Raw genomic sequence first — 27,583 nt, forward strand, 5'->3', positions numbered from 1 at the left:
TGCATTTCTGACCATTATTGTTGGTGTGACCCACTTGGTTTTGTGTTTTCCTGACCCTCTGTCGATAACATTTACCGGAACTCCAGTGAAAAATTTTTGGGTGGGGAGAACCAGGAACAAGTAAACTGCACCAGTAGGAATGGTCACCAGTGCACAAACCACAAAGTAAGCAATCTGGAAAATACTGTGTTCATGTTTATAATCAGTGTCAATCACAAAACATCACTAAGGACAAAGATGTCGTAATGCCCATAGCATGTATGCAACCTAACCTTTTTCCTTACCAGACCTAACTTAGGGTCCCAGATCCTTACCTGGCCCAGGGGTGTCTATTGAGGTGCCAGGTCATTATTTGGCCTGTGGAGGGGCTTAGAGTGCCAAATATCATTGTAGTGAAATACAGATATTCATCTCAACCCAACTTTGAACTCTGGGGCCTAACTGGTAAGGAAGTATTCCCTGTATCCCCCAGAGAATTGTACTAAGCAAGTTCCTAACCATAAGGTTATGAGATATAGCTAAGAGGCACATATTTGGTCTTCTCATCTTAATCACAGTAATCCAGTTAAGTTCTGTGATGCATTTTTCAGTGGAAGGAATTGTGGCACTTCCAGATGGATAAAGAGTTGCTTTATTGTTGGTTTTTCATAAAATAATAATATTGAAGTTAATGCTCTGACCATTGGTTATTCTTACATATCAGGAGAAGAAGAGTTTAGTGGAGGAAGAAGCTTTCAAGAGAAATAGTTGTAGAAGACACGCGAGGGCAACTGACCCTTTAGGTTAGGGATAGTGAGAGGTAGAAGTCCTTTACTAAATTCTTACTAAGTTTTGGAAAGATTAACCTCAGTATAATCCATTCTCCATCTGATGTTGTTTCATCCCATTGTGCAAGCTCTCTCAGGAATACTTCTGTTTTTATTAGGTTTATTTTAAACCCCATCTCTGTAGGTGTGTGATGCCCTCTGTTAAGCAAGCTTTGTAAATCTTGTGGCACTTTATTAATTATAACAGCACCATCCACATTTTATAATTGTTAAGTTTCTGTCATTACTTCCACCTAAACTGCCTCTTCCATCTCTGACCACTTTAATTATTTCAAGTCCAGGGATACTTAATGTTGCTACTGTTTCAACTAGAGTAATGCATTAATGCTAGTGTATCCATTCAGAAAGGCACTAAGTATAAGAAGTAATTCAGGGGACTGAAGGGGATGGCAGACCTCCATCCTCCTGAAGCTTTAAAAACAATGAACACTTAGTTGTAAAGGCTCCTTAGATCATCACTTACCACCTATATAGCTCCTTTCACTAGCATCAATCTTAACCGCTTATATACTCTAGTTCCTTTCACCATCATTTATCTTAAGATATTGTCCAGAGCAAGAAATTTCTCTGTGCATTCCGTGCCTACAGCACAAATTAGATAAGTTTGACATGAGTGAAGAGTTTCTCCAAAGAACAAGGAATCATTAATGTTGTTTCAAGATTTAAATCACCCATAAGCCTGCTCCACCATTAAGCCAGTTCCAGTATTTATGGAAACATGCTGCCATTGAAAGCAGATCTGAACATAGGTGGTCAAGAGCTTCATCATGTTAGGATGACCTTAGGGGGGTTTGTGGAGAGGTCTTCTACTACTTCTGCCTTAATTAAATGGCAAGCATAGAGTTCTTGGGGTCATGGATTGGGAAGGATTATAGTATGACACCTCCTGGCAGGGATGGCAGAAGACTTGTACAGTTGCCTGCTCCTGGAATAATAGGATGAAGGGGGACCTTAAAAAGTCTGTACAGTTTCTGGTTCTAGGAGACTGGTGAGAGTAAGAGGGATTTGAGCTGCCAGATAAATTCATGGCAGCTCAGGTAACAATGGCATCTGACCTTTGTTTAATCTCCCTAACCAGCTGAGTAAGGGAAAAGGCTTTGGTCCAGATTAGCTGTGTTAAGCCTCTTGAAGTCAAGAGGACTAGAGCAAATTGGATAGATCCGTCAAATTGGCATCCCTCTTATTCAGGATGCTGTTAGCAAGAAAAGAGGCCATCATTAAGGTAATCAGACAAATGCTTGTCCTGGAGAAATTGTGTGTCTCCTAGCCTTAGTAGTGTTGATTGTTAACCTCAGGAAACATTCCTGAGCACCTATACTCAAGTCAAAACTGTTTTGGGTCTAAGTGCAGCTATGGAAACACCCCTGGCTAAGGCTCCTGCCAGGGGATCTAGCAAAAGAGTAGCATTTATGGACTTTAAATACTATGATCCTTATGACATTTCTTAGCAACTGAAGAAGCACCCTAACTAGAAGAGAGCAGTGCACATGCTTCCTGACAAAACATGAGCTGAAAAAGCAGTAGCGCCAGGTTTACCACTTTGCATACTAATGGTTGACATAGAGATAGTTATCACCAAAACAGCAGAATCTTACGAAGTGACAGCATCTGGAGGAGCACGTATTCTGGTGCCAGTGATTGGTTCCGTATGTAGCTCAGCATTCATAGGAAAGAATGATGATCCTCCAACCCCCTCCCCCCCAAAAAAAATCATGGGGAAGACTCTTCAGGGCTTTTCAACCTCCCCATTTTGGAAGCCTTAGAGGCCCCGGAAACTGAATTTGTATGCCTCAAAGAGGGAGATAGAGCTGCATTATAATAGTTTCAAGATACTATATATACAGTAATAATTTCTATGATTGTATTGTTGCCAGTGGGTCTAGGACAAGTCTTGATGCAAGTCACATGTGGGCTATAAATATGACCCCTACAGGTTCTTCATAATAAATAAAGGTCTCTCTCAAAGTTATGGCACTATTAGCAGTGCCATTGAACTGTTATGAAAATTAATTGTCAAAGAAATGCCTGATTAATAACTTTAAAAATGTCTCAAACTGCTAAACTAGATCCCTAAACCAATTATAATACGTTTGTTTCCAAGACGACCGAATAATTTAAGCCAGAAAAAATCCTGATTGCAGCAATAAATACAATATTAATGTATGAATATATAAAACAGATCACTAAGTCTGCAATTAATCGAGACATGAATAAAATGAAAAATGCATAAGCTCTGTCAAGGTTAGTTACACTAATCTAGACATAACATTATTGAGCTGCTTACCTGTTCATGCTAATTTCAAATACTGTACAATCCAAAACTGGTCTTGGAATTACTAATTCATAACTAACAAAGAATTACTAATTCCTAACTAACAAAGAACATGTGAACATAAGAGGTATTAAAATGAAAAGGGATTCTTAGAGGAAGCAATAGCTGTAACAATAACATTCACCATCAGGATCATAGCTGTTCTTTCCTGGTTCCTGAGGGCTCACTAGACATAAACAGTTGCATGCAAACTACGTGATAGAATTAGGTGCAAAGCTGCATAAATTGAAACATATTGTCGTGTTTTTACTTTCTTTTGTTATTCCTTCTTTTATAAGGCACTGATTTCACTTGTTGTCCACTGTTTCTTCCACTTAAATTTTTGAATGTCATCTTTATTGTTGCCTTCTCTATAGGAAAAACTAATTTGAGTATTTTTTTCTTTACAAAAACCATTACCCTCTCAAAGATTGTCAGAAAGACTGAGGTCAGTTTGACCCCAATTCAAATTTCATGGGTGTGTTCTACTTTAATCCATCGTTTTGGTGTGCAGTGTCTTGACTTTTCCTATCTCATTGAGTCATCTTAATTTTTGTAATATTGTACATTTACACTTTTTCAGTAATAGTATGTAATACCTAAAATGACAAAGGGGTCATTTTGACCCCTATTCCATCACATATCTAGTTCCTTTCTCCTAAGACATACAGCAGGTTGTAAAATGTCTAAACAGGTCTTGGAAAGCAGCAAGCTGCATTGGTGCCAATCAGTCAGTTGAGTAGCAACATTTACACTGTCAGCATGTTATCTCATGCAGTCTCTTGTGAAGAAATTGCTGAGATTTTGAGGAGTATATCATCTACTGCTTCAGAGGACAATCTGAATCTGTGACAGTCATAATGAAAGTTATAATTTAGTTTTTTCAGCAAAGAAACATCTTCATAGTTGGATAATGAAGATGCATTCAATGAGGCTAATACCCAGTGTTTCAAGCAACTAGATAGACCAACATGACCACCTTCAAAGAATGCACCCATCTTGAGCTCAGTCTATAACTCTGTTGTCAGTGGGGAGAACAGGGCAAAATGTTGCCAGAGACTGTAAGCTTCCACAATTCTACTAAGTACAGAGTTGATGTCCTGGATCAAAGGACTCACTTATAAAACACAAAGGCAGGGTCACAGCAATGGCCTAGCAAGTGTTTTGCATTGACGATTCAGCAGGTATCAATGCCCAAATCCTTTACATTGAAGTCACTGGAAGAAACATCATTTCCCCATGATTGCATTTTTACAGCTAGTACAGTAATGGAATTCTCAGTCATTCAGAAATACTGATAATGAAAGATGTGAATGGGGATATGGAACCATCAGCTGAAGTCACAGAACAAACTAAGAAACAGAAAACATGTCCAGTGAAGAAGATTCAAAGGCAATAAGACTACAGGAACATGCAAAATGTACTGTACAGACAGCAGTATGCATTAAATGTGTTGGCGTAGTGTTGAAAAAATTGATTTGTGTTACATGTCATGATAAACTGTAAGCAGGGCAACTCTTGACATCTTCAAGTGTACAACTAATTGGTCTAATATTTTAGTATATGATGATTTTCTAATCAGTTGGTATATGCTACTAAATGTCATGCACGTCCTCAAAAACTGAAAATACATTATAATTTTCTTTTTGATATAAAATTAATTTCTGTTTGATTATGTCAGTAAATGTCAAACATTCATTATGGGTTTTCACTAGAATACACCAGGTTACAATTCCCAAATGTTAAAATTTACCTAGTATCTTTAAACAATTTGATATGAAGGGGTTATGTTGTTGAAATGATTCTTTGTGAACACAGAATTCAGTGTGCTACCTTTACATTATCATCCCTAGTCCAACCACCCCTGAAAATTAGTGTTACTGCTATGCTTAATGTTTATTATTGAAAATCAGCATGTTACAACACTAATAAATTTTAAACTGAAAATTAACTGGTTACTGTAATTTGCTTAACTTTTTTTTTCACCTCCCTTTGTTTTTACTGTTACTGGAGTGTAGTGCTTAGTCAGAGGCCACTTGGCCAAACAAATAAGGATTTCTACTCAAGCGCATAATGATCATTATGTTTATAATACATCATTGTATGTAAAATAAACCACAGTTGTACAGTGGTGTTCTTGTCTTTTGATCCCACCAATTATCATGCATGGGACAATTGTACTAAGTTAAAGTATAGATTTACTCCTACATTATATATGTTAGCTTAGTCTTGTTTATGTACAGTTCCTGTCGATGGGTGAACCTTCAGCCAGTTCCTAATTTACTTTTTATTTTCATCATATTCATTTGCAACTGATTATAGGCAAAATTACAATGTGAAAACACAGCAAACATACCTGTTATGTTGAAATGTTTAATTTGTTTTTAAGTTTTATTACATTATGTACTTTTCAGTGATGACTGTGTTGGCAAAGAATTTTGTAAAATCCAGTTTGTTTCTATCAACCCCATGGAGAGTACTGTACCAAAAAAGCAAGAAGCTGATTTTATTGAGTATCCGTAGGTGAGCGGCGGATCAGGATCGGCCATGGAGTCGGGGACGCCTGGATGGGGTAGTGAAGGACTTGGTCTTAGGGAAGGTGCTGAGGCCATTCCCAGTCTCCAAGAAGAATGTATCATTCTGGGAGCTCAGTCTCATCATAAATATTTATCAAATAGGCCTGTTTGGGATGTTACTGATGTATTTCATATTTCAAGCTTGATTGGTTACCTGAAAAATTTTGATATATGTTTATAGTAGTTTTTCACTTGTAAAAGAAAGTGTGCATTCAATTTAACGATGCCTCAAGATCGGCATGAAAACAGCCAAGGCAGTGTACATCATGTGGCCTATAAAGAATCCTTGATTGTTTTTTACAGGATACAAAAAATGATTTAGCATCCATGAGATTAACACCTGCTGAGCTGGCACAAAACTGGCTTCCGTCAGTCCTCCAACTTAGTATTAGCCGGGCTCAACTTGAGCAAAGTAGACTTCAGGATCTCATAATCCAAATTTACCACCAGCTCTAGCTGCCAGACTTCAAGCAGCACGACAACAAGTATGTAATGCTGTACAGTATAGTACTTGGATGTGATTAATTAATTATGTATTACTATAACTCACTCAGTATGATTATGCTCTTTTGCTCATTTTTTCCTCTTCTGCTGACATTTACCTGCATTGACTTTGTTGTTCCTACGAGGATTCAAACCTTTGTCTTGTATATTGATATCTTGGGTGATGGCTGGTCCAGTTGTTAAAAACTTGGTAACAAGGATTTTGAATTTTGCAGCAGCTAGTGCAAGGGTGTCAGGAACTACTTGACAGATGTGCAATGTCTCTATTTCTTCAACCAGTATACTGTATAGATGTAACTCAGTGTGCTCTCCACCATGGCTATCATTAAAGCTGTTTTCTTTGATGCTTCTTCTTTTGAGTTGTTGACAATGACCATTGGCTTGTTTATAACATTCTTTTTATGGTTGTGTTTAGAATGGTAATACCTGATGATTCTTCCTTTTCATTAAGCCTATCAACGTCTGGGTTGAAATTCATGTGGTTCCTCCTCAGAAGCATCTAAGTATTCACCAGTCTTTGTGTGAAATCCCAATTTTGAATCAAAACAGCCAACCCTCAGATGCCTTAAATCTGCAATCCCATGCAGATCTATAAACCTTGTAGCAGTAGTTTTCAATTCAGTACCACATACATGAACCCCAGCTGGCCTCTACTGACAAAAGCAGATCAAGGTAAACTTTTCAGTTTCCTCAGGGCAGGACGTGGCTCTCACCTCACAGGCCTCACTCTTTGATGTCTTCTTCCCACCCAAAGTCCATTGTGTACTTCTTCACCTTGTTCTTGCAATCTTAATATCCTGCAAGGCAGACTGTGCTAAAGTTTACCCTTCCATGATGTGTCGTTGACCAGCTGTCCACAAATTCCAGCTACTTCAGAAGTCTTAGCACCTTCCTGTCCTCATAGGAGGTGATGGGGCCATACTCAGTAGACACAGCGCCACACACACACACAGTAGTAGTAAAACACCCTTGCAGGTACAGCCACAGAAGCAACAAAAGTTTTGAAACATTACAACACAGGATCACAAAGAAACCATTTAACACACTATTACTGAGAAATGATATGCAGCTGGACAAAGGAGTAAAGCAAGCTTTGCCAAAGTGCATTGGTATCTTTAAAGGCAGCCAGTGAGAGAAGGAAACTCATATGATGTTATTATGAAGTATATCTTTATCGATATATGGCTTTTTTGGGCGCCAACAGTGCCCAAAAAGCTTACAAACAACACAATGTAGCCCACCCACACAACATCTACCATATGTTGTTGTAGTGCTGGCTTATCTCTATGCCATTTAAAAGCGACAAACAAAGTGACGTGTGATGACATGGTAAATGCTGTACTGTGGTGTTTTTAGGCCAATAACAGTCAAAAAAGGCCTGCCAGCCCTCCCCACTCAGCTCTCCATGGAGATTTGCCTCTGGAGTGGGACATGACTCATCCTTTGCAGCCTAACTGAGGTACCACACATGCCCTTGGGGATGTCTTGGACCAAGATATTACACTCAAGACTGTGCCTTTGCTAGATTAGCCTGGCAAAGTATGTTGGCGAGTTCATTGACCTTTCCTATTTTTAGTGAGTCAAAAATGAGAATCACTCTCATTCTTTTTTGTTCCTGAGCTGTGGTGAAAAACTCAGCTTGTCTGTACCTAATAAGATATTTGAAGAGATTTTCCTTTCCCTTCCTTTTGGCTTTTATAAGTGTAGACTAGGATGGGTTGTTTTTGTACTGAGTCTAAGGTATGTGGTACCACTAAGATGGACATGATCTTTATAGGCTGGATAGTCAGAATCTGTTGTCAGTACTGTCATGCACAAAGAAGAAGGTGTCCAGGAATTCCTTTCTTCCTGGCTTTGTAATAGTACAGTCAAATGGACTTAAGACTCATCTGGAAGAAGACTGCCATGCAGTTTGGGCAAGAGCTCACAGAGTACTGTACAGTGAACCCCGTATTCGGGGATGTCCCACACTTCTCGCAAATAGCTAAAACTACGAATACTTAAAACCCCCTAAAAACACTTAGAACTGCCCATTTTGATAGTTTAAACACAGAACAACCCTGTAAAAACGCATATACCTGAGTATTTTAATAGTGTTATCACAAAAAGTGCATTTATTCCTGAAAATTATATGAAAATACAGTAATTAGCGAATATTTTTCAGTGAGAAATACCGCGAATGGGCGAATTTTCCACAAATAATGGCTAGATATATTCCACAGAGAAACCCGCGAATGTGTGAGTCCGCAAATCATGAGAACGCGAATACGGGGGGTTTACTGTACCGCAATTTTCAAACACTTTCCACTTCTTTCAAATAATGTAATAAGATGCGAAGATTGATTTGCATCTACAAAAGCTTGACTAAAGAATGGACGAGAAGGATAAATTGTGCTTGAAGGTGAGAGAGGTAGCAACTGCTCTGACTTCAAAACAGCTACAAGAAAGCGAAATACTCCACCGACTTTCAGCAAACATGAAATAACTGGCAAAACAGGCAGGACTGCAGAGACCGACATGTCAGTAGCATGGCATAAAATACAATGAAGCTGTTGGCTATGAGTCGCTACTGCGTTCCCCGTTGCAGTGGGCGGGGCCTGTCACCCCCCACTCTGCAACTGACGTGTTGCTGCGAATTTTTAATTTAGGAATGCAGTGCAAGCATAATCGTTAGCTAAGTAATTACTTGGTAAGTTACTTATATAAAATGATGGTTTCAGGTGATAACTTTACCACCCATTACCCCCTTATGAGGATATTCAAATATGTAGCTTACCTGCATCTGGGCCCAGTCCAGAAAAATAGTCAGCCTAGCTGCTGCCTAACAAGGGAAGGAAGAAGGAAGAGAGAAAGCCAGTCACTCAGCCATTTATCCTCCAGCCTTATGCCCTCCACATACCTTAAGTGAGATGCATTTTGCTCGAAGAAGAAAGCACTTAAAGACTTGTGGGCAATATCCCTCAGGTAGAATGAGGTAAAGGTGGTCATGTCCAAATCACTTGTGAAACCAAAAAGTTCCTCAGAAATGGCTCTTCCTGGCATTTCTGAGCAACTTAATACCTAAGATTGTCATGTACAGATCCAAGTACAGTACTATTGGTTTCCATGTTCCTGAGGCAGGAAATAACCCAATTCAAGATAGATATACTCAACACTGGGATTCTCATGTGGGATTCATATTTTACTCAAAAATACATAGGAATCAAGCAATCTGTGCTGATAGATTGCTAAAGACACTGAAAATCGTTAGGCTTTATCTGAAATACTCTCCTCATGATCAGAGCACGCCTTATTTTATTTTTATCAAGTGTTTGTAGGAAAATAAGAGATTTGCATATATGTTAGATTTTTATTTTTTCAAGAATTCATTTTTATACAGCCATATAAATTTTCTTCCATAGAGTGTTGATTCTGTTCTGGCCCAGTCAAATGCTATGCTGCTGGCTCTCAGAAGATCAGACAAGGTGAACAAATTGAGCATGATCAGGAATCTTCACGGCAGCACCAAAATCCAGGTTAGTGATTAGTGAATAGATTAACTACCATGAGTTAATTTAGTTTTTGAGTACTGTATGAGGTTACCTTTTTCAATGGACATTATGAATAAAAATAATTGTATAACATAATTTTCAATTTGCTTGGCGTGTACAGTATTTTGTGGAGGGCTATTATACAAAGGAATACTGTATTTTAAAGTGAGCCTCTTTATCCTGTAATATGGTATATGGATAAAGTTGCAATTTTGTAACATGAAAAGATTATAGCTACAGTTAGTATAATAAATCTGAAGTTTTTTAATGTATGGTATGGCAAATAATTGGAGAATTATTAATTCCTTGGAAATTAAATTAACTGTCCACTGGTAACTTGAATTATATACAGTCATTCTAAGGTAAAAGTAAAAATTCAAGGTAACCATGGAAGAGACATCATTCATTATTTTCTTTAATTTTTTTCTGTGTACATATCAAAAACTTTTACACAGCTAACGGAATCCTCTTGTTTACCTGTGATCCAGTAAACTTTCCACTTGTCCAGACAGTAGCCTCATAATCCCATGTGTTGCCAAGGTAACAAAAATTTTTAACCTTTTCCAGAGTCTACCCCTCAACCATTTTGTAATTCTCCTCCTTAGTCTTTTCACCATTAGCCTCCCTTACACATGTCAGACTATGGAAAGCCCTTATTCAATGTAAATTTTATCATTTTTATCGTCTCGTGTAGCTCTTCTCTTATATTTGGTACAGTACATAGTTTCAGTGTAACCCACACATCTGCATCATCCTCCTATAGCCGATTCACTTAAGGTAGATTCTTGGGCCTATGAGACGTTTGTTTATGGCCTTTCTGATTGGCTGGTGAATGGGAAATGTAGCAGCTCGCTCACTGTTTCATTTATTGTCTGTGGCCCAAAACTTTAAATATGTTTATATTTCTTCATTTATCTCACGTTTTGCACAAGATAGGAAAGTTTTAGTCATACCATGGATTCGGTATTAATTGTACAACTAAACCGTGTTTTCCTGAAATCAGTAAAGATAAAACACAAAGGAATTACGAGTAAAAGTGAAGAAGCATTTCATTCTTTATACCTGTTTTTACATATCGATTTTGCATCATTCATGCGATCAAGATAAAACAAAGCTTGTGTTTTCCTTTCAATAAAATTCACCTGAGTACGCTGGTGCTTTCAGATTTTAGATGCGTGTGATATGTGAAGAGAAAATGAAGAATATGTCGATTATGTTGCATCCGTAGTTGACTCAGTTTGAATAGTGCCGAGAGACGGTGGTCTGCAGACTGCGACACCTTGGCCGTCGTTGGTCTTCTCAGCGAGCGCGTCCAGGTGCCGTTGACAGTTGCCAATTAGCGATATGAGAAGTTTGCAGTTTCAACAATATTTACCGCATTATTATGTCATTATACATTTTCTGTAAATAAATGCATAGAATTCCCATTCTGAATGTCGAACACTATCCAATATCATATGTCCGTATGATTGGACTATGGACATATCTGATAAGGAAAAAATGAAAAATCAAATGGCTGCATGTGTTTAATTTTTCGTTCTTTTTGTTTCAATAGGTAATGACATGACTATATGTATGATTTTCCATTAAATTTTTTTTTAAATAATGGTAATGACGTAACAAAATATGTAAGATTTTCTTTTCTTTTTGTTCATATAGATAGCATAATGACACTGTCAATGTAAGCCTACTGTATATGATTTTATTTTTGTTTTATGACATAATACATCAGTATGAATTTCCATTCTTTTGTTTAAATATATAAAGCTATAAAAAGTCTTCTGATTCATCTCATTATCCTACATGCTCTATATAGTGATGCAGGGGTGTGGGGAACATTTACGGGAATTACACTTACTCAGATATGTTCAGACACACGGACATATATGATATTGGAGTGAGTGTTCAACAGTCATAATGGGAATTCTATACATTTATTTACAGGAAATTTAATGACATAATAATACGTAAATATTGTCGAAACTGCAAACTTCTCTCATATCACTAATTGGCAACTGTCAACGGTGCCTCAAAGATCTAGCAGTCTGCAGCCACCGCCTCGCACTATTCAAACTGAGTCAACTACGGATGCAACAGCAATATGACATATTTTCATTTTCTCTTCACATATCACACGCATCTAAAATCTGAAAGCACCAGCATATTCAGGGTGAATTTATTGTATGAAAAACACAAGTTTTATTTTTATCTTGATCGCATTTAATGATGCAAAATTTGACGATATGTAAAAACAGGTATAAAGAATGAAATGCTTCTCTCTTCACTTTTACTCATTGTAATTCCTTTGTTTTATCTTACTGATTTCAGGAAATCACGGTTTAGTTGTACAATAATTACACCGAATCCTATGGTATGACCAAAACTTTCCTATCTTGTGTAAAACGTGAGATAAATGAAGAAATATAGAAATATTTCAAGTTTTCTGAGCTACAGACATTAAAATGTAACAGTGAGCGAGCTGCATACCTCCCAGTACCAGCCAATCAGAGGCCGCCAAACAAACGTCTCATAGGCTCAAGAATCTACCTTAAGTGAATCGGCTATAGTCACTTTTCAGACAAAGCTTTTGGTTTCTTTTGATTTCACCATCTTCATTTTGCTTATTTTGAATCCCAGTCCTGTTATACATTCCACTCAACAATCTTATAAACATTTCTAAGATCTCTTTCTCTGATTCTTCTCTAAGTATCAGGTTTTCTATATACTGTACATTAGCTCCCAGGCGCCCCCTTTGATGATTTTGTTTTCATCTTTACAGTGGTAAACAATAATTACTGTCACATGACCCTTTTGGTATTTCCAAGTCCTCAAATACTTATGTAATTGCATATATATAAAATTCTTGTACAGAAGTTTGTGTTGTAATTCATGAGCACAGAGACTTGAGAGTCATGTAAGTGAGATACGTACTGTTTGTGATTTTCTCATATTGGACAAACAGTTGGACTGAGGTGAAACAAGTGAGATTGTTCATTAAGATCACAAACAGAAAGCAGTTATGGGAATAATGTCTTTTTTAAATTTGTTTATAGATGGCCAGCAGGATGCAAGTACCACTGAAAGTATTAAGCAGGAAGGCATGTCGGGTAGAACAACACCACAGCCAAAAGATTTGGTGAAGACTGCTGAAAGTCACAAAACCACTAAAACAGCTCCAAGCCCAGTTCCTGCAAAAACTGTTAAAGAAGATAAACCTGGATTAGGACCACCTGGAGATTCTGCTGACAAAAGCTCAACACAAACAACGCCTAAACATCCACAGAAACCAGCCAGAAGACTATCTGCAGATAGTGCTGCTACAAGGACGAGCCTAGATCATACAATCACAGTAAGTTCATTTTTTTTTTAACTCATGATGGAGTGCACTATCATAATTTTTTACTATACATTCTTTCTTAACAAATAAAAAACTTCTCTATATAAAAGAGTGGAGCCTCTATAGATCAAGGGGTTCAATTTTTTTTTTTTTTAATTGTTGAAATACCTAATAAATGCACATTTTGTGAGATGTGAAAAAAAATTGAAGGGAACAGTTGAAATGACAGGTGAGCAATTCAGAGCAACAGTTGAAAACTATTCAACGTAAGTCAACTAATCTATGGGCAGCCAAACATGTGGCCTGGCCACGGCATCCACCTGATAAAGAACCTAACCTTACTGACATGGCTGGAGGGGGCAAACCCCTACCCCCACCCCCTGAGACAGAAATTACTCTATTCAACAGTCTATGATTAGATCCAAGTTTAATTCAGTTGTAATTTGTTTGTTTGTACCATTGTAGCCAGCAATAGATAAAAGAAATAATTGATCTCTGTAAGTAACAAGAGCCTGCACAGAATGATTCATGTATGAGAGATAATTTTTTTTACAAGATTTATTATGGCATCACCAAAATTCCTTGGCTGACATGTGGAAGAAGACTTTTGTGTAATACACTTTCCCACTTTGCAGAATGTGCACATTCCACTATAGTACTGTAGTGTGCTTCCAATATTTAATGAACTCATTACTGTTTGCAGAAAGTGCTATATTGAGCATTGAAAATGAGGTGCAACTAAGCATTTCTTCAAGTTGTCAGTAGCTGCTCCATGTTGCAGATGTAAGTCTGAAACAGCTGATAGAAAGCATTGGAATTCAGTGGATCAAATGTGAAAACAATACTATTGCTTAATATTAAAGAACTATTATAACTGGGCAATCCAATTTAACTGCAACCTTGTTATTGGTAAATTTTATACATCTTGTGACTCAGTGCATGACATACCATGCACAGCCTTAGATTATTGCAGTGAAGGCTAACTAGGAGCAGTGTTTCCTGGTATGGGACTGAACTGGGACCTTGAAAATTTAGTTTCACTAAACATAGGGGTTTCAGTCAAAACTGTAGATTGCTTACAGAGGTACTTTTTATAAAATTATTGATGATATCAAGTTATGTTTTCTGAAGTGTTTCAATATTTTTGGCCATTTCCAAATAATTTAGACCCCCTTCTACAGATAACCCCTAAAAACCCATTGTGCATGTATATCTTGGTTGGGCATCTTAGTGAATTGTTAATATATTTCTCAGGTCACATGGAAGACACATGTTCTTTCTTCAGATTAAATACTATATATAAAGAAGATTTTTGTCATTATATATTTCATAAGTATCAGTTTTTTAACATATACCTTTAGGATTAATATTCCTCATTTTGGATCAGTGGCTTACTCATTGTTGTTATTTTATGCAAATGAAAGTAATCAGTCTTGTAAACACATTACTGTATTACCCTTTTCGGAGTTGCTATCACTATAGTCTATTTCATTCCATTTGTCCTCTCACCAACATAGTAGGTAGATGTGGCAATGGCAATGTGCATAACTAGCTCATGATTGGCTGAAGTCAATATTTCTGATATCATAGGCTTTCTGTGAATGCTTATACAGTGTATATATATATAGAACCCACACACCTTATTTAGATCATAAACATGCTTTTTATATCTGTGATATAACAATAGAGCATAGAATGATGAGCTTATAACAAAAGGTCTATTCAGGTCAAACGCAAACAAAGGATGGGCTTTAAATCACTAATTTTTGGTAAATATAAAGACATCTGGCTATGCGAGTGTGAATAAAGGGTAATTTCTTTTGTATATTATACGAGTAGGTTAATGTTCGAATTAGCATGAAATATTGTTGTCACTATTGTACTGGCTGAAAGGAGGAAAGTTTGAGTTAATACATGGCATGGTTGCAGCGGTATTGTGGTTTTCTTTTGAGAATACTCTGGATATTTATATAATTTTTTCTTCAGTATCCCAATCATTATAATAACTCAGTGACTGGGTACTTTCGGGGACTATTTAGCCAAATAACTTGTAGAACAAAAGTTTGAAATTCCATTGAGTTCCCATCGTCCTTAGAGTGTTGATGACATACATATGACATAAAAGGCTAGCCTGGACAATAATTTTTTTTTTTTTCATTGTTGAGCTTTGGAACAATACTTAGATAGAATGAATAAATAAAGCTTACAATAAAAAAATAGAATGAATAAATAAAGCTTATAATAAAAAAAATAATTTGACTGAAATGTAATGAATGTGTGCTTAAAAGAGGCCAGTTAAATGAGATATCAGGCAAATCAGCAGCATAGGCCTAGCTTCATTGGTCCATGCTTTTTGGTCTAGCAGTAAACAATATTAAAGGGTATTTTTCAGTTTATGGACAGATAAAATTTTGGTATCAAAATAGAACAAGCTTCAGTGATAAGAAAATCTTGTGATTTGAATAGTTTGTGAACCTAGGTATAAATGTAGCCTGGGCTATACTAATGAGATAAATCACAATAACTGAAAGCTCTTTGTTCTCTTATGTTTGGTCTGAGTAGATTGTTTAATACAAGCCGTCTTCCGTGTACTTGTATTGGTATATTATTGATACAAATTGGCATGTACAGTATATGATTTATATAAGGGGCGAGGGTTCTTTGTATATATAAACTTTCAAATATGTTATTAAAGAAACAGTTTAATATTTATCACAAAAGGCCAGTGATATCAGAAACATTGAATGTCAGCCAATCACATGCTATCTTTATGCATGTGCCACATCTTCAACTGTGGGTGGACAGATGAAATGAAAGCAACTATAATGATATTTTTATTCATACTCCATCTATTTAGTAATATGTTTGCCCAGATATTTTAACCTTTGAAATTGGCTGTAATTGTATACCTATAATTTCTGTTTGGGTATTGTGTTCATAGATAACTGCAAAAGTATGTATGGTTTGTTGCTTAACCAGACCAAGATTTTGCACTTTATGGGAAAATAAATAGAAATCCCAAAATATGCAACGTTATCATAGTGTCCCACATCCACCATAGATTGGCTGAAGCAACATTTACTCTTTAATCATTGGTTGTGCTTGCCTGGCAGTTTTCATTAACTTGAAATTTAATTCTTTCCTCCAGTTTTGCATTTATAGGAATCAATAAAATTGTATAAAGAGATTTTTCTCTAAAGGTTCTTGTGTAAGTATATCAGGGCTGTAATTTTTCAGTATTAAGTAAGAAAGTAAGTATTCATTGGACCCAAAGATGTAATTTCTGTCTTGTTGTTACATAGATGGTTGTTAATACATGTCGAGAGTTGTGGCAGCAGCTTCAGGAAGAACGTGTAACCAGAGAACGTCTCCAACAGCAACTTCACCAGCAAGGGAATGTGATCACCACTCTCACTTCTGTAAGTAGACTTGTTTCTTGTGTATATGTAGATTCATATTACACATGCCGTTTTCCATATACCCTCATTTGCTGATGCAGATATAATTCAGACATGTCTTTAACTTAAAATTTGGTTATCAGGAGTGTTTACTTCATAATTAGAAGAGGGAACCAAAAGGGTTTTCATTGCTAATAATTATTTATTGCTAATATATTCACAAATTATATTTGCTTCTCAGTTTTACTTGTGTAGACAAAATTTTTCCCTGTTATTTATTTCCTTAACCTGTATCATCATATGTCTATGACCATTGAATAATTATTAGTGATTTATATCTTTTTTTATTTTAGTGTGAAACAGAAAGGTTTTTAACCGTAATGATAATGTTATCTAGAGATTTTGAATATATACAGTATATAAAATTGTCATTGTTATGACAAAATTTTGTATTGATAATTCCTATATTAAATTTGATAAAAGAATATAGACAATAATAGTTATCCCTATGGGTACTATTATACCCCTAACAATGCCAACTTATATGTACATTTTGTGAATCTCATTGTCTGCATATTAATTCTTAGAAGGAAGATTTAGATATAAAAGTACATTTGGGTATAAAGATGATCTAATTTGGTGAATAATATTTATACTATATATATATACTATTTGAAGTTAATTCAATAGATCCCAAAGCATTTGAAGTTTCCTTTGCTAATACAGTAATGACCCTTAGATGGTGATATTGAAATTATATATAATTATTTTCTCATGTTTATGAAAAAGATCTTTAATTTTTAAATACTACAGAACTTCTTGCTTTTTACTCTAAGAAACAACATAATATAACTTATGGAGTCATATGTTTTTTTTACCAAAATTGTGAATATCTGTATGGTTGATGAAGACTTTTTCTTTAATCATCAACTTTTTGTTAATATAGTAAACTGATTGATAATAAATTTCCAATATGGTTGCTTAAGAAACATACCGGTAAATACATATGATGAAATTTAAGAAGGTTCTTCCATAAGTAAAATTCCAATAAGCTAAGCTCTTGATTAAGTTTTCTAATATCCAAAGTCTTTTATTTCTATTCTATCATTTTGGCTTGTATGCTGTGTATGTACATATGAAAAGTAAACTTTATAACTACTATAACTATCAAAACTACTACTTTATGTATTCTGAAGGTAAATTATATATCCTGATGTCTACAGTAAAGTAGCTGATATGATAGTGGTAGTTATTTATGTAATCATATAAAACAGGTTTTGATGTAGGAAAAACCTATAACTATTTAGTAGCCACTTTTCGTCTTCAAAGGGGTCACACTTTCATGGTCCCCCCAGGGCTTCATAAGACAGACCAACCAATTACAAAGAGATCTCTTATAGTTGGTCTCGGCCAGAATAGTGCTTGTTGGCACAGTGATAGAATAGTATAAAGGATTCATGATAGGAGGGCTCTATCTCCTGTCCTACAACAATTACCTAGGCTCTACATCACACTCGCATAGATATGGCAACAGCCTGATTTGGCCATCTCATTACACGCCAGGTCTGTGCAAGATAAATGTTCACTCCAGTCCCGTGCTTTTTTGTTAGGGAAAGTGGATGGGTTTGAGGACTCAATAGTAATTAAAGTACGTACTATAGTCGTGGACATATAAGCATTAGCATGTTTTGCAGTACCTTTTGTATTTACAATGTTTAATTTACAAAATTGACTGATTTGTTCTTGTAAAAAGTGAATGCTTACCAACTGGATGGCGGGGATTCCTCCCTTACCATTGGTAGCCAACTACCAGTATCCACCTTGTTTTTAGTTAAACTGCCGGCTCCAGCTTGCACTGAAAGTAAATCCCCCTATGTAAAGACCTCAGGTTTGTATGTTAGGGAAAATGCAAATTACTTAAAAATCTGTCATATTGCACAGTAATTATAAATAGCATTATTCTGTGCAAATATTTCCAAGATACATCCTTTTGATAGATCTTGAAAGGTAAAGGACCTCACTGCACCTGTCACACCATGCTCCAGCACACTCAAAGGTATCAAGTTTCACTCCTCTGTGCGTCTCCACTTTGAACAGACGTGCTGCATGCTTTCCCAGGATTGCAACATTTTTTATTGTTTTTGTGGTTTGCCACTTGTCTTCACTCATCTATTGACTTCATTGTTAGTGCTATATGCTCATGTGTTTTCCATAGTGTTGCCTGAATATTACTATAAAATCTTGATTGTTTTTGCCTTCTGGGCTGTTGTATTCTTGCTGTCATTTTGTTGCTGTGAGTACCTTGCATGTGCTCTTTCTAAGCAGGCATCTTATTTTGTGATTCTCAAGGAATTTTCATTCATTGATCATTCTAGAACTCTATTGATTTATAAATCTTTGGTTTTGTTCATTTATTTATACGTGATTTTGTAATATTTGAATTTCAGTGACTTCCTTTTTTTATATTACTGTACACAACAACTTTTATCCATGCTCTTTTATTAATGTGATTTAATCTGTAACATTAATTGCTGTAAGGTAATTTTGTGTTGTCTTGTAATTTCTCCATTTCTTGTAATGTGCTCATTTCTGTTTGGAAGCATAATTTTTTTTATATTTTATCATGCCACAGCATGCTTATATGGGGGTTCATAAGAAAAATGTTGTATTTCCTTTATGTCATCATAGATAAGAACTCTTCATTTGATGTGCTGTTCATATAGGGGCAAACAGTGTTCTTTGCAGAAAACTTAGTGTTTGGCAGTCTCCTTCATTGAGTGTTCGCCCTGTGTTTCCCAGGAAGGGTTTCCCTGTCTCTTTGTTACCTATCCCCTTGATCTCAGGACTTGTAATTCCCACTGTCTGCCTTCACTCCCACATCCTTCTTTTCTTTGGAATTCTTGCAATCAGTGGATGCTTCTTTCTTTGTTTGTCTTATAAAATGGCCCGAGTGTTCTAGGATCAGCTCTTGGCTGTTGTTTATTCATCCATGGACGCATATATTGCAGCCCTTTGCCTACTGTTTCACCCCATCCTCTTTCGCTATCACATGCTGTCTCAACATCATTCCCTTCAGTCCCTATGCCTGTGCCTTTTGTTTATTGTAGATGTCTTTCTTCTGGAGGTTTACTATCCCTGCCACCTGTTTTCTCATTTATGCTTTTGCCCATGACATCCACTGCTCCTGTTGTTACAGCCACCAGTTTCTCTAGCCTCTTCAGTTTAATTCTCTTGTACCCCCTGTGAGCTTCCTCAGGACATTATTAAGAGGTTATTCATTTAAACTGACCCTTGTACAACACTGGCCCTTGGCTTCGGGCAAGATGCCACACCTCCTAGGAGTAGCATGAAATTTCTGGAAGAGGAGTCTTCCTTTCTTGAACCTTTTAATAGGTCCCAGTAACATGCAGAATGAAATAGGTTTATTGTTTGTCTTCATCTGGGGAGCTGCCGGTTATAGGTTTGAGAGACTTAGTAACAGCACCAGACTTATAGACTAGGCCAATTTCAGAGCTTCTGAAGGTATCCTACATTTTTGCCAGATTCTGTGGATACACATCAGAGAATTTTAAAATTTTCTTATTAATACATAGAATATTTATTTTGACAAAATTTTTATGATTTTGAACCATTACCTGTTTATGCTTCTTTGTTATTTCTGAATGCCATTTTGTTAAAGACCATAAACTTACTGTAGATGTTAACATATTTTTAGCAGCATTGTAAGACCAGTTTATGATTTAAGTTGTTTTATCAGTTAAACTCTCTTGATGCTCTTGACTTTTATGTGATATGTTGGAGAGATTTAACTCCTGTGACTCCCTACAAATAATTCGTTGTAGGACAAGCATTTGCATTAGAAGGCCTTGATAAGAGTGTACAGCTGTTTATCATACAAAAAGTGATTTACTTTTTGTTTGATAAAAGTGTAACCAATAAACTTTAAACCAAGATGGTGCACATTTTATTCAAGACTGTATGCAGGGATGAACTACGTGTAGTGATCCCTTTGAGGCGCGCTGTAAATGACATTCTTTGCAGCATTATTTTAGCCCCAGCTGGTTTCTTTCTGCCTTTTACATTTCATGCTCTCTTCTTACTCTGTTTTCCTTCCATTTAAGAATAAATCTGGTTTAGCCGTATGAGAATGAACAGCATTGGAGATCTCACTTTGTAAGAAAATCCATGTCTGAAAGTAGGATCAGTTTTGAAAGCAATGAGGATTTTTAGTAAAATATTTTTTTCTGATTTATAGTTTTTTGTTTAACATGTATATTCTCCTTTTACTGACTTTTTTTGTAAATATAATTGTATAAATGACTGATGAAAGGTTTATGATTGATTTATGAAAGCTGTGAGTAAAATAAAGGCTTATTAAAGTGGGTCTCTGTGCTTCAGTTGTGCTCATAAATTCCATACATTCTTCCATCCTATGAGAGTCTAGAAATAAGACGTAGTGGTTTCACTAAACTAATCAGTAATAATTTATTTGAGAAAAAAGGTGACTTTCAAGAGGAAAAGTGGTTTCCAAGAGGAACTCGCCCACCTCCCATCCCAAGGGCTTTTTCATAAATACAAACCATTGCTTTCTCCACCCCTTCCACGAACTGAGACCAGCAGAAAATTTTGTTAAAAAAAATGTGTGAAATCCAAATTTTGAAAGTATACTTGTTTCTTCAAGACTCTTGAGTATCTTTTATATGATGCTAGATTGTAAGAAACAGTTTCAATTAGAAATTCATTCAGTACAAAATGTTGAATGCTCGGAATATCAAAATGTATATTTCAGGTTTTATTGTATTTTATGCACAGTGTTTATAAGGTAAAATTAAAATAAAATTAAATATTTGAGCTTAGATTGTAATTTCCAATAAGTAGCACCAAGCCTAAAATATTTTCTCCTATTGTTTAAAATTTATTGGGCTTGATTGTTATTCCACATTGATTTTCATTATTACCTTTTGCGTTTCTTTGACTCAGGAGTTGCTCCAGATTCAAGACCAACAGGAAGCCATTCTTCGAGAGGTTAGTGATGCCCGTGCATCTGGTTTATGGGGTGGTGATGGGGACTTCCTTGGTGGTATTGGTCTAGACAGAGGTGAAGATTTAACAATGAGTCATGCTCTGGGTAGTCGTTCAGGTGGAGGCAGACCAAGTCCACAGCTTGCGTCTGGGCGCCATCCCCAGAGGTCAATTCTGAGAGCCAATCGTACAATACACCAGCCTCATTTACGGCAGTCGCCTCCTTACCAGTCTCACCACCAATCTCGAACTTTTACATCATTGCCTTATCAACCTCCTCATTCTCCCCGTCCTCATCAACCTTCCCCTGGGTCTCGTGATTCATCACCACCTCTGAGTGGTGTATCTGTTATGAGAAGTGAAGCTAATGGTAACAATTATAGAAATTCAATCTCAAAACAAATAAGGGATGCTCTAAATAGTGGACAGGCCTCATCCTATACTTCTGACTTAACCAAGATATCATCACAGTTGAGCAAAGAAACATTGGATAAGGATAGGGTAGGGATTGAGAAGCAGGCAGCTTCCTCTGCAAACAAAGAAAATGCTATGTCACATGTAGATGAAAATGTCATGGACTCTGGTGTGACTGAACTGCAAGAAAAGAACAAATGAATAGTATACCATAGGTGCTTTCATATATAAAATTTTAAAGCATAATCTAGTCATCTATAAAAACTTTTGGAGCATTTTATATGAGATTGCAAGTGTGTGTTTTACAAGAAGTTAATACAGCATTAAAACTTTTTTCATATCAAATTTTACATATCATAAATACTTGATTAAAAAAAAAAAGTAAAGATAAGACACATGGGACCATTTTTATGTACTTGTATGCATGCTTGTGTATACTTATATACAAACCTATATGTGTGCAATATTTACAAAAGTTACTATGGACACAAAATGTGTTCATCCAGGTACACAAAATCCAGATTCCAGCCTGCTCAGTTCTCCTTTTAGTCTAAGTAAAAATTAAAAGTTACTAATGAAGTAAAATTTTACAAAAATATTTTAAGAGGAATTGTTTACAAAAAAAAATCCTTATTTGAAGATAGGTACTGTGACAATTCAGGTAGTTCCATCATTCCTTCCCTGGAGATAAACCAGCTAATTTCATGGAACATTTCAGTGGTGGTTCATTTATCAGGTCTCCTATAATTGTCCAGAACAGTTTGGATGCTTGTAACTTGGGTTGCTGAATGCAACCGTACCACCTGAGTGAAAGGAGAGGCATCAGATGTGGCTAAAAAACTGACTACTGTATTTTGCACTGTCTACATATCGAGACATTAGGAAATTTATCCTGCTCGGTGAAAGAATTATTATCTTCCATAGAATGACTGCTATTTATAATGGCTTCTTCTACCAGTCCCCTAATACCTGTGTCTTTGCTATTAAAATTGACTTTCTAATCATTCCAGTTGATGTGGTGGTTACATCTCCAGCTTCAGTTGACAAGAGAATAATTTTCAGCGTGCAAATTACAGTATATTTCCTTCTATGGTACTAATTTTTAATGGGGTAATCCTCTACAACTTTTTCCATAGAATGTCTTATCACTTTCAGTGCATGGTATTTCAGAAACACCGATATCTTTGTTACTGTTCCTATGAACTATGAACGATAAGGTTTTAAATTTTGTTTTTATGCTATAGTTGAAAACAATATTTACCTTGTCAGTGCAGTGCTTACGGACTGTTTTTTAATGTTATGCAAACTAGGGTTAAATGGGAAGGCTAGGCAATTTTTAAAGTCATCTTCAATTAGATCACTAAGGGGTTTAATGTAGAAAATCCATTTTACTTCATTAAATGCTCTATTAATGAAATGTTCAGAGTAACACAATTTTAAGACTAACTTCATATATTCAAGTTCATTATCAATAAACTCTGGATCACATACAGGTATTTTGAACACTCGTAGAACAAAATCAATTGAAACATTGATTTTTTACCTCTTCACCTTGCCAAGGAAAAAGTGAGGCCAAATTTTTGCATTGGTTTCAATTCAAGACACTACACATTGGAGCCATGATATATCAAAACATGACAGCTTATTATCTTTTTCATGTTCAGCAGTGAATGGATTGAAAGGTAGAATACTGTTGACACATGAAAAAAAGTTTTCAAACTCATTAGGACCACCTTTAAAAATAAAACTTGCCAAGCCTTTAAATTTGACTTGTTTGCATACCAAAAAAACAGTTAATAACAATTGCACTCACAAGGCAAATATCGTTTTTAAATACAGTACAACAATATACTGTAATTAAAATTCTTATTCATGATAACAGCTCCTGTAGTTACAGTAATAAAGATATCAGTGTTTATGAAATGCTGTGCACTGCATGGGATTATTAATTGCTTATATAACTAAATTTATTCTATGGAAGGCCATAAATCTTTCACATGAAATGCTAAATTTGCTGATTAGACTTGTAGACAGTATTTCAAAAATTTCGACAAGGCGAGCTTGCATGATGCAGCTGACAGTTCTATAGCCACTTATGGGTTTCTGTTGCCTCTTTCTCTTGTTCAGGTAGCACAGTTGCGCTTGGCAACTTAAGCTGAGGGCAAAAGAGCTGTTTTTGACTATTATTGGAAGGACCTGATGGATGAACCATCACTTATACATTCCATGAGGTTAGCTCAGTGAGCCTAACATGGCATTTACCCCAAGTAATTTGATTTTTATAAATAATTGAGAATGAGTTATTAACAGCGAATTTTTTTAGTAAGACTGAATGAATATGAGTGTGCAAGTTGAATACATATGGTATATATATGTGTAATTGCATATGTACTGTATATAATATATCACCACCATCATTACAACCATCAAGTGGCTTTCATAAGTTCAGTGCAGTACCAAGAACTTCCAGAAATACAAAATGACAAGTCAGTTAAAACTTTATTCAATATAAAAGGAGCGATGGCATGGGTTAGTGATGAGACCGAAACTAAATACCCAAATTCAGCCAGCTTTGCAAGAAAACTGTTGTTAACATTCCCATCTTCTTATCTAGCTGAATGTGGCTTTAGTGCTGTAAATGATTTGCTACTGAAGAAAAGAAATTGACTTGATATTGCTAAACAAGGTGATCTGAGACTGAAGCTGACTAAATGAGTGCCTATTATAAAATCTCTCTGCAGCAGGCATGAAGCACAAGGATCTCACTAAGACTAACTTTAGTAATCTTATCTTGAGGTGAGCTCAATTTGTATTTTGCACTTGGTAGGTACATTTATTTTATTGTAAAGTACTTCAGATGATGGAGTATCAGGATTTTAGAGGTGGTTAGGTGGGGCATGGCCAAAAAATGTTTGGGAACCACTGGGTTAGCTGGTTTATCTTCTGAGAATGATGGAATTACTTGAATTACTACATACTTATCTTCAAGTAAGATTGGTTTTCTTTTGTAAGCAGTTCCTTTCAACTCAAAATATTTTCATACCATTTTACTTCATTAGTAATTCTTTCCATTTTTAGTTAGAATTAGGAGAATCAAGCATGTGCTTTAAGGCTCTCACTGTACTGTATATATCTTTGTTTACATTTGCATTATTGTGGATTTATTCATCATTGGTATTAATGATATACTGTATGGCCCTTGTAATGTTGTCAGTGTTGGGAAATTTTTGATTCAGTCTGTTTTACTGATTTTCGTTATGTTACACATTACTAGAGGCTCTATCAGAATTGAAAATAAATTATTTCAAAGGATCTATCTAAAGAAAAGATGGGGAGATGCAATGTCATATTCAGTATTTATGACAAGAAATTTTTACTAAGTGCTGAAACATATAGAGGAAGTGTTATAGAACTATCAATTTCATTTCCACTTATACACTATTCATAACCAGCATTCCAAATAGCCTACCATGTCTATAGACCTGTATATATTGTAGGCAAATTCTTTGTTAACATTGATTGATATAGTTAAAAAAAAATGTTTGAGAACTTTATGTAGTATAACAGGTTAACTTTCTCAAATTTTTTGTTGTATGTAGAGACTATTTAGTTCAGTGTTTTGTACAAAACTGTTTTGGGGATTTTGAAAGTAATAAAAAGTGCAGCACATGACATGACAGGAACTTATGATATAATTGATACAGATGTGATGTGGAGGATGTTGCAAATCTGTGGTGTAGATGTAACTTGGTCAAAATTATTATTAGTTTTAATAATGAATGCAAAGCATAGGTAAGAATATTTTGATGATATAGTGAAAGATTTCTTGTAAAATTCACTCCTGGTTTAATGGCGTTGAATGGCTTCCTCAGCCTCGGGGCCAGGCCAAAATTCATAGTCATTCATTCTCTGTGGTTTAAATTTTTAGGAATGGAGTGATGAGTAAGTTGGGGAAAGAATAAGAGATATGTGTAAATTTTTGGGATAAGGAACAGAGCTGTGAAAAAAGAGCAGAGTGGTTGGTATTTGCAAATGTTACCATGTTAATTGGTGACAGTGAAGAGAATCAGCGAACTGGTGAAAAAGATGGAATAAAGGAGAAGTTGAAACTGAATGCCAGTAGAGCAAAAGGGTATGGAGATAAATGAAAGCCAGGAAGACATTAATATGGATTATTAGATTGGAAATGGCTGAATCATGCAGGAATTTTGACGTTGAAGATAGTACATGATGGTAGGAAAAGAGGACAGGTGAATCACAGAATAGATTCAGAATGGAAGGCAGCAAAAGCTCTGCAATATATTTTGAAGAGAAGAGGAATCTCAGCAGAAGAAAACTTTGTACAGGAATTGCTGCTTGAACTCTTCTTTATGAATTAAGTGTGGATGTCAATAGCAAGTACCACAGATTAAAAAGAGGTGTAAAATATTGAGGTGAATTGTTTGCAGTGTATAGTTTGTAGTAAGAAGGGTTGTAGAGTTTGGACAATGCAAAATGATTGGCAGTTAAAAGATTGATATTGGTGTTAAGGTGATTTTGGTCTTGGGGAAAAGCAAAGGATGATAGGCTGATGGAAAGTGCATAATTTGGAGGTCTAAGGTGGAAGGAGGAAAGTTAGTGCAGTTGGTGACTAGATGGAAATGATGATGTGTTGGAACAAAAATCCTCGATATCCAGGAATGTAGAGTTAGTGAGACGGGTTCGTCAAACATGAGTCGAGCTTCATGTTACAGATAGATATACAGTAAGTACTGAGTATAACTGTGCATTATTTAAAGATTATGAGAGTATCTCATATCTTATTACATTATTATGGTATTTTATAGTACTGTAACAACAAAAGATGTAAAAAGAGGTTGTTGACTTCCACATCTAACGAACTGATTTATAGAGGTAAAATCAACAAGAAAGGTAAAGCCACTTGTGCCCCTGAATGTTTGTTGGTTTCTCAGAACAGTCCATGATCAGTCAGTTTTTCAAGGTTTACACAGTATTAGCATTTATGAATAATCACAACTCAAGATCCTTTTTATAGAGAAACTTTCAGTATTCCATTTTATGAAGTGAATACTTTTATTTAAATTAAAATATTGTGCTTGAAGTCAAATACAGTGAACCATTTCAGTCTGATTGTTTTGTAGTTTTCATACTTTGCTACACTTCCGTACTCCATGCTAAGGAAATTATGGAATATCGAATATATTCCCTTATTTGAGAAATTATTGTAAAGGGAATCAGCTCTTAAATTCAGTCAAGATTCCATTATAGATTATGTATGCTATGGTTATTAATGTGGCATGAACATTTTCATGAAATGTATGTCTGCATATGGGTCGTAACTGAATGAACACTAGTCGTTTTTCTCCAGCAAGTATAATTCTGTTAATTTTTTGTAAGGTGTGGGTTGTCAGTCATTTATAGTGAGGAACAGAATATTGTATTTATGGCAGATTTAAATATATTAATATATTTACAAATCCAGTAGCTTTTCAAGTTTTAGAAATGGTGTAATGGAACAAGAGGGAGTGATTTTCCCATCCATCCTTAAATGTATACAGAGCTGTTATTTTTTAAATAGTTATATTTGTACGATGCTATTTCAAATCAAGCGCAAAACTATTCTAAACAAAAACGAATTTCTACCATAATGGTGTTCACATAAAG

General features: G+C 35.7%; 1 pseudogene; it reads left to right on the plus strand.

The window, feature by feature from the left end:
* Window positions 1-2,016: 2,016 nt before the first annotated feature.
* Window positions 2,017-24,191, plus strand: LOC136833031 (uncharacterized; annotated as a pseudogene).
* Window positions 24,192-27,583: the final 3,392 nt, after the last annotated feature.

The sequence above is a fragment of the Macrobrachium rosenbergii genome, chromosome 51 (genome assembly GCF_040412425.1).
Source record: "Macrobrachium rosenbergii isolate ZJJX-2024 chromosome 51, ASM4041242v1, whole genome shotgun sequence".
NCBI lineage: Eukaryota > Metazoa > Arthropoda > Malacostraca > Decapoda > Palaemonidae > Macrobrachium > Macrobrachium rosenbergii.